Source organism: Passer montanus, unplaced genomic scaffold, assembly GCF_014805655.1.
Source record: "Passer montanus isolate IOZ18808 unplaced genomic scaffold, ASM1480565v1 scaffold2, whole genome shotgun sequence".
Lineage (NCBI taxonomy): Eukaryota > Metazoa > Chordata > Aves > Passeriformes > Passeridae > Passer > Passer montanus.
Genome location: NW_024366591.1, coordinates 23909450 through 23918414, shown reverse-complemented (window position 1 = coordinate 23918414; position 8965 = coordinate 23909450). Strand labels below are relative to the sequence as shown.

The window sequence follows — 8965 nt, the reverse complement described above, 5'->3', positions numbered from 1 at the left end:
CCAGAACTGCTGAGGTGCTTTGTGTGAGAAGGTGTTGACATGTCTCAAAAGGAACAACTTGCAATTTATAGAAGGAACAATTTGCAATTTACAGGTCTGTTCTACATGCTCTTGGCTCTCTCTTGGGCTGTTGATACAGATGGAGATTTCTGTGGCTGACCTCAGAGGAATTCTTCTGATGGGCAGGAAGGCTGGAATGTTTGCCTGGTGACTCATCCTTGTACCCTTTTTTCCTGCCCTTGCCTCTTATATTTGACTGATATCAGATAACATCTATTAAAAACAAGGCCAAAAAAAGGGCTCTCAAGGCTTACTGCTCTTCATAACTATGTCTTTTATTCTCAGTGTGACTTGTCACAGGGAGTTGGACCAAGGCAACTCTATATAGGCTTTACATCTTCTGCTTCTCTGGTGGGTCCATCTCCTAAAAGTCCTTGCTGTTCTGTACTGCAAAATCAAAGACAGCTCCCACTTAAGGTGGCTGAACCAAAACTATTTTAAGTCTAAACACAGTAAAATCAATTCTGGAAAAAATAGGTGACTGTCTCACCAGGAGAAAAAACCCAGTAATTCATATTTAGATCTTGATGTTGGGTTCTGAGAATTTTAAATGTCAAAACATTAATGCCAAAGAAAATAGAAAGAGCCGTATTGACAGTTCCAACAAGTGACAATATAAAGTTACATACTTGTGAGTTAATGAGTGATTAACAAGTCGTTCTTTTTAATTGCTTTTCCAGAAGGACTTCAAAGACTTCAGATGGAATTTCAGCTGAGTTTGGGTAAGTATTGGCAAGAGGTGGTCTGCAAAACTGGTTGGGCAATGGGCAGACACTTTGGTGAGATTTCTAGTTCTTCCATCTGGTCACTTGGAAATCTCAGAACTAGGTTCTAGCTTGGCCTTTTTCTGGCATTTTAAATGCAGCTTGAATCCAGGAAATGGAACAGCTAATGAAAACCAAAAGGAAGGCAGTTCAAGATGCTTATGAATTTAGATTCTTGATCCTTCTAAAAAATATTTTTGCTACCTCTAGAAAAAATAGATAATTTCAAAATTTTCCTAGATATCAAAGAAAATGCTGTTTCTATTTCTGTGGCTGAGCAAAGACTTGAGAGTGTGCCTGATTAAGGCCATGAAGCAGATGGAATAGGCTTAGATCACTTTTGTCAACAAAGTAGGTTTAAAAACACATGAAAATTCTTAATTTCTAAGACTGAAAGTCACAAAAACCACCAATACCACCACCAAATTTTAATTTGGTCAGGGCTATGTCAATAACTGCAACCAATGACATTTAATAGTAAGTTAACAAGACTCTAGTTCTGGCTTGCTTTTGACAGTCAGCAGTTTGAACCCATGCACACAGCTACAGATAAAGGTGGACTGAACAGAGCACTGACTATGTTCTCAGTTTTGGATCACGGATTAGGCTCTTTGGAAAACAAAAATATTAAATGTAGTGTGCCTGATAAATATTGACTTTCTGGAAGGTTTGAAACCTACAATTCTAAATAAAATGTGCAGTTTCTTAGTGACACTTGACTTTCTTAGTGACACTTGATCTATGAAGTCATCTCCAATTATATTATAATAATTGAAACAGGAACAAAAAACAACTTAGATGTCTCCTGGGGCCAAATGATTACAACAGCTTTTGACTAATTTTCTTAATTTTACTTCCCCATGCTGTTTGCCACCTAGAACTCAAAACTTGTTTCTTATATTATGAATGCCTGTTTTGTAAATTCAGAAAACATTAGGTGTAAACATGCACGTCAGTTAAATAGTTACAATAAGAATGAACTGATTAATAAAACATTTTGCAAAGGCATGGATAATACAAGACTATAACAGAATTATATTTACATAATGTAATCCTTCATAATGTTTTTTTGTTAAGATAATGGTTATAAATTTTTTCAACTCATATAAACCTGAAGCATCCATAATCTGATTTTGGATAACCTTCCAGCATCACATAATCTGCCCCCTTCAATGCTCAGTAGTCATGTTTACAAAGCTTATTTTGTTTTTAATAATTCTCAAGGACAAGAGCTAAAACTAGCCAATTAGCCATGTTAGCTCAGCTGAAACATTGTATGTGTGATTCTAAACTCTATTCTACAAAATCATCCTGGAAGAAGTACAACTAAACCTAATGAGGCTGTCTGAGAAAGGGCAAAAAAGTCCAACTTCTTTGTGTTAGGCTGATGAATTTTTGCATTTCCATGTGTTACAAGTGTTTTCCATGCAATTCCATAGATTAGCAAAAAAACAGGATTAATGAGTTATGTCTTTGGTTTCAGCTTTTTTTTGTCCAGGCTCATAGCTATTTTAAGAGTAGCACAAAGCACACTTCAACCTTTACCTAGACTACATCTGATCTTCTGAAATGGTGCAATGGGGGTAGGGATGAAAATTCAGCTTCTATATTTCCCACTGTGTTACACTGTCATAGACCTGTTACCACGAAATATGCGTTGTGTGCCCACAAGGCATGGCAGCCTTCACTTGGGGATGACCTGTGGAGCCCCACCCCAGTGATTCGCCCTGCAATCATGCAGCTTTGCCCAGGACCACAGGCCAGGCATAATCTGCCTGAATTTAGTGTTGTCTAATATATTCAGCTACGTGATCTTAATCAAACAAAGCTTCTCTTACATGCTACTTTACACAAGATTGCCATGTTCATGTTTTTACTCTTGAGTAAATGCCAATTATGTAAGCGATAAAATAAAAAGTAATTTATAAGAAGTATGTTTTTAATTGAGTTTGTCCTCAAATTAAGCCTTTCCATGTATTTTAGAATTTTTACAACAGGATGGCACTATAGCAAAAATCTCTAGGTAGATGACAATTACAAGTGGAAAATCTTATTGTGAAGTAATTGTTAACACTGCTAAGCAAATAACCTGAGTGGAAAATATACTGAAAAAGAAGAAAAAAAAGTAATTTGTCTTATGAAGCAAAGTAACTTCTTCAAATTTTCCACCATTAGGTATTGAGAACCAGAACTAATGTTTCAGATTAAAAATAAATAAATGGGATGTAAATTAAATGTATATTAAACAGAACAGTAGATGGACTGCAAAGGAAAAGGCTTCCAGTACAGTGAGTGACTTAATGATATATGAGACATAAACTGAACCCATGTGGAGACAGGAAAATACAAGCCTAAAACTATAAAACTCCTTTCACTGTTTTGAATTACCTTGGTCTAAATTAATGAAAATAGCTAAAATTATATAATATTTTTGTTGTTATCTAATTAATTTAAGCCTTTAAAGTGGAAAAAAATCATAGTGCCTATGCCAAACTTTGCCCTGCTGTGAATTGAAGTGTCTGGTTCTAAATTAGATGCAAAAAGAAGGTTTTAATGGCAATAGCAACTGACCCTTGGCAGTCACAGTGTTAAGAATTGCTGCTGTAGTATTAAGTTACATCTCTGTTCCCTGGGCACAGTTTTACAAGTTATATAACAACAACCATTGTAGGATTACTCAATCCCTTGACCTAATCCTAAATGCATGCTGAATTTGTGGTTCCTGTAATAGTTCTCCAGTGCCATGTTCATAGAAGATGTCAGTGACACCATCAAATCCAGATCCTGTTGCCTGCCCAGACCAATAATGTTCTGCTTACTAGTACCACCCAACCTAAGGGACATTATTTTGTTTTTCCTTCTCTCCTTTCTTAGTTGGCAACCAATTCCTGCCCAAAATTATCTACTCCCGGAAAACGTCTGCACATATAATGGACACACAAGCTGCAGGTACAGTACATACTGTAATTCGTTTCTTGGCATTTATGTGAGACAACCACCCAGCTGCAGAAGGAAAGAATAAGACATATTAAAATATGTGATACAAGTGATTTTTGTTGGTTTGGTTTTTCTGCTTGGATTTCCTGGAAATCATCTGTACAATAACACCACATCTTGAATGTTTTTGTATTTTACATATTCTTTAATAGGCATAACTTGACAATTTTCAAGACAACATTTTCAAACCTAGACAGGTTTTAAATTGTGTCAGTGCTGTGATTTTTCAGAGAGCAAGTCATCTGATAGATTCCTGTTAACAGCTGCATGGTACCACCTTCTAAAGATACAGGGAGGCTGATTTCATTGTCTTCATAGTCTGGAGATTATGTAATTACTGATTACTAGTAGTAGCCTCCAAAGTCCTTGATCTGTCACAGCATACCCTTTTACCAGCATGATGGCCAAGCAAGTATCAAGGAACAGTTTTCTTCTGAAGAAAAATAATTGTTTCTATTAAGGGAAATCTGCCTCATTCCTTTTAACTCTTCCTGTTCATCATGTAAAACTTGGGGGTAAAAAGTCATCTGCTACCAGACTGCCCACTGTGAAGTCAGATCATCAACACTGAAAAAACAAGGATTCAAGGGAGAACAGGCTCGCTGCCATTCCATGGACCTGTGTTCATCTAAAAGCAACTGCATTCAGTGGAAATATGTCTGCAGAAGAATTCCTGCCCACACATCTTGTCTGCAGAGTCATCTCACTGGCAAGTCAGACTGGATAAGGGCTTTAGCTACTTCATAGCATTCAGGATGTCATACAACAGATGGAGATTTCTCAGAAATCTCTCTGGCAAGATTTCAGCAGGCAAAACATCTGCGTGAAAGGCAATGGATACAGTAAGTAATAGAAAGGTCTCCTTAGTGGTGTGCTCTGACAGGATTTGGTTGCTAATGAGGCAAAAGGCAGAAAAAGGATGCAGTGTGCTGTGAGCATACTGTTACCTCTCCTATGTGAAAAGTTAGCCTAACTCAGATGTTCCTCCTAACATGCAGATGGGTCCCAGAGGAAGGAAAAATTTGTTGTTGAGATGGGCAAAAAAAGATAAAGAAATGTTTGCTCACTCAACAAAAGCTTCTTTCCCAAAAGCATTTTGCTTGAAAATGCACTTCCTTTCCCCCTCTTCTCAATTTTCTTCTGTCTTAATGTTACTACTAATTTTGCTACTCTACTCCATATATATTTGATCACCTTTATTGTTTTCTTCCTCCATATTACTCTCTTTTGGTAAAAAGTTATGCAAATGGAAAGACCCAGGAGGAGCAGCTGCATATATCGTTCAGTGTTTAGCCTGTGAGGCAATTCCAGAATTTAATCTTTTCTCTGGTGATTTGTAGGAAAGAGCTTCTTGTTTCTGTGTACTCAATACAACAAACAAAATGTTTGTACAGCACTGTGGTGGTAGCTGCCCAGTTCTACATTAATCAAAAGGTGATAAATTAAATTAACAAAGGAGTAGACTTTAGGAAGGTGAGGCTGATTGTACTGGAGTGATGTGGTAATTGGGAAACCTGAGTCAAGCAAGTATCCTCTGCTTTTTATTTGATTCCCAGTGTCAGCATTAGACATTCTAATGAATGATTCCACATTTCATCAAATTTTTGAAAAGCAAACTCTTGTAAAGCAGAGCTACAAGATCTTCATAGGTGCAGTTGTAAGAAAAACCTTACATCTTGGTCTCAACACTCACTATCTGTGTGAGGTCACTGACATGGGATGCAAATGCTGTCTTTAACTGTGACCTGTGGGTTTGCATCAGTAAGCATATTTAAGGGACAGCCTGTATTTGGAGCAAGAGGGTCTGCACTGTTTCTGCTTCCATGACCTGCTGGATGCACAAAAAATTCAAGATTATGCTTGCCTCACTAGTAAGATGGAACCAGAACAACACACTCTGTTCTATTTAAAGTCGAATAGTGGTATAGTGGTATAATTGCATAATATTTGTCTAAAAAAGTGTAGTGGTAGTATAATTGTCCAGTGACTTAGTTAGATAATTATAACCACTGAAAGCATAGCATTGTCCATTCACTTTGTCTCCAGTAATTTTTTGCAGTGGCTAGGCAAATTACTGATCTATTTGTTGCTAACATTGTTGCCTGCTCACAAGTTGCCAAGACAGGCTTCCATTTCATCAGCAAGCCCACTACTGAAATTATAAGACACATTCATAGGTTACAGAACATATTTCCTTGAAATACATTGGTTTCAGCATTTGTTATTCATAAACATCCTCCTGGTCAGCTGAATTCTGTGACATTAATTCAGTTTTTGTGCTGAGTAGCTTACTTTTAGAAACAATATGGAACTGGAATAAGTCAGAGAGCTTTAAAGTTTTTGCAAGCTGAAACACTAGCCTTTGCATGGAAATCATACCTTTGTTACAAGACTTTCCTTCTCTATAAAAAGTTATAGAAGTATACCTTTAGTGGTGTGGTGATAGTTTCCATCAGGCAAAGGTTTTTACCTCTTGAACTGCTCCAACACAAAGCAAAGGCATTAAGCTATTCAGCTGGTCACTGAAAAAAATACAGTGAGTGGAAATTTGGATAGTTATCACAAATTAATCTTTGTAGTGTAACGACTGGGGCCATGAGCCTTGCTGTATCACAGTGGGGCCTGGACCCCAGCTGAGATCTTCAGGAGCTACCAAAATACATGTCACACCCAGAGAATACAGAGCAATCTGGATTGGTACTAATGAGTGATGGTGCACCAGCAGTAAGTGATGTCTGCCTGAGGGCTGCTGATGTAAGTTGGGTGCTGCAAAGGTCACTGTACCTGCCCCCAGAGAGACATGGGTTTGCTCTGCCTCTGTTTGGAGGAAGAATTTGTAGTACAGAGCTCAGTAGGCTGATGAGAACAGGGGCTAATGGGAAAAGCAGTTGAGTTGAAAGGGGAGAAGGTTTTTGAACTTAAGCTGTCATTACAGTCAGTCACAGGTGTCAGTGGTGACAGCCCTCGGATAAGTACAGCAAGATGCTCAGATTCTTTGTTCTTGTTCAGACAAACTCATCCTGGCTCCAAAGGAAGTTTGAGTGGAAACTGGATAAGGTGCCTGGTATTCTGCTTAAAGCTATTAGAACTGGAAATAGCTCATCAAGGTGTTAGGGAACACTACAAGTCTATGAAGGTTATATCAAAACTACACAGAAGCAAAGGAGCTACAGGAAGATACTATCCTTCATGAAAGATTAATCACTAGCAAATATTTCCGAGCTTGCTTGTACTGTTGATTTCATGTCTGCTGTCTCTGACTAAGCTGCAAAAAGATTAGTAAACTCCTGTGAGACAGTACCAGTCTCCATGTCTATATGCTTCTCAGTAGCATTACTTCATAGCCTAGATATCTATTGTCAACCAGAAGCACTGGCCAGCCCATGAGACAAACACAGTAGTCAGTCAATAGCTGAGTGCAGACATCTGCCGTGCTCAGGAGCAGCGTTCAGCTGCAGTGTTTGTATTAAAAAGCTTTTGTGGCGAGACAGCAGGACTGACTCGCTCGGAGCTTGCTTATGGTAACAGTCCCCCAAGGCGATGACGCACGGCTTGAGAGAGGAAGCAGGTTCTCTGATGTACAAACCATGCTCCCCCTCTTCTCTGCCAAAGAACTACACTGCCTAATTGCACCTTAAAGAGGGGGTGAGTGGTTAGCAAAACCAAACTTGCTTATGAATATGTGTTGATTGTAGCTTACACAGTCCCTGTATTTTTCTTTATTCTGTCCTGTTTGCACTTTTAGCCACTGTTCCAGGCAGAGGAGTGTGTGTATCACCCCAGGACTGGTCCTAAAAGGCAGTGGGACTCAGGGAGGAAGTGATGTCCTCAGTCCTTCGCTGAACAAGAAGAGTATCATGGCGGCAGGATCCTCAAGCATTGTATCCTCCTTGACAGCACCATGAGCTCGGACGTGGAGGGGTTGATCTTTGGAGAATTGGTATTTCCCTAACACCACCTTCTTTCCCAAACAGCAGCATTATCAAATGACGCTTCCTCAAGACTCCAACAACTGAAGTGGTCCAAATTCCTAATATAAGTCTAATTCATGGAAATTTGAATATTTTCACCACCATCTTTGGCTTATTTTGCTTTTGAAGTGTAAAGAAACTCTGCATCTGATCCCTATCTTTCTGGGCTGGTGCAATTAAAGCTGAGAAGCTGTGGTTCAGTGCTTTTCCCCTGGTGTTTCTCTGAGGATTTGGTATGGTGATGTCAGAGAATGCCCTTCCTGGCATACAGGAAAACTGGAAGATTTAATCAATTCTCAAAAGATGAGTTTACTTTGAAAACCAAAAATAAAGTGGAAGGACAAAGAAGGTTTCTGCAATATGATCTAAAAGCTCAGGAAACTATGGCTTAAGGACAGTCACCATTTAAACTTCCATCATCAGCAACACCTGATTTGTTGTACTCTAAGTCTGAGAAGCACTAAAGTGGGTCTGAATTACTAAACAAGGCAAAAATATAAGAAAAGTAATCTGACATATTTAAACTTTTTGACCAAAAATTTTCTGAATCAAGCTTTCTTTCTCCATACCAAATGCTTGTAGTCTTGCCTGTATTATTTGGATTTTCATGAATACTAATTTTACCTCTTCAGCATTCATTGTTCAGGGGGTTCAGACCAAACATTTTGGTCTCTGACTGGACTGCTGAAAGTTTCTAAACAAAATAATTATTTGTTCTTAATACTCTTTTCCAGTTATAGACATAAGTGAAGAACTGACTTTTTTTAAAATAGTGGCATTACAAATAAAGATTCTCTGTGTGAAAATGGTTGAGACAGAGAATTACAGACAAATTGAATGCTGGAATGTGAACAAATATTCTCCAAGTCTGTGTTTGCAGCAATCAGGCATCTCTCACTACAAGAAGAGCAGTCATTCCAGCATGTAGTAAAAGGCTCTCAGGTTTAATCTTTCAGTGTTTCTGTGCCAAACAGGTTCACATAGTTTGGACAACATTTGAATAAGCATCAGTCTTCTGAATACTTATCTAAGACAAACTTCGGAAAACGTTCAACTGCCTCTATTGGAACTAATTAATCATTTGAGCTAAAGCCAGTGCAGCTGAGTTTATTCAATTTTCCAAAGAAGAAAATTATTACATTAAAAAAAACCAACAAATTTTTAGAGAAAAAA

The 8965-nt window shown here is 38.2% G+C and overlaps 1 long non-coding RNA gene across 1 annotated transcript; it reads left to right on the top strand.

Annotated features, from left to right (window-relative positions):
- Positions 1 to 357: 357 nt before the first annotated feature.
- On the top strand, positions 358 to 8160 carry LOC120501405. The gene is made up of 4 exons (XR_005627273.1): positions 358 to 411; positions 741 to 782; positions 3699 to 3773; positions 7567 to 8160. It is a non-coding gene; the product is annotated as an uncharacterized LOC120501405 (long non-coding RNA).
- The last annotated feature ends 805 nt before the right edge of the window (positions 8161 to 8965 follow it).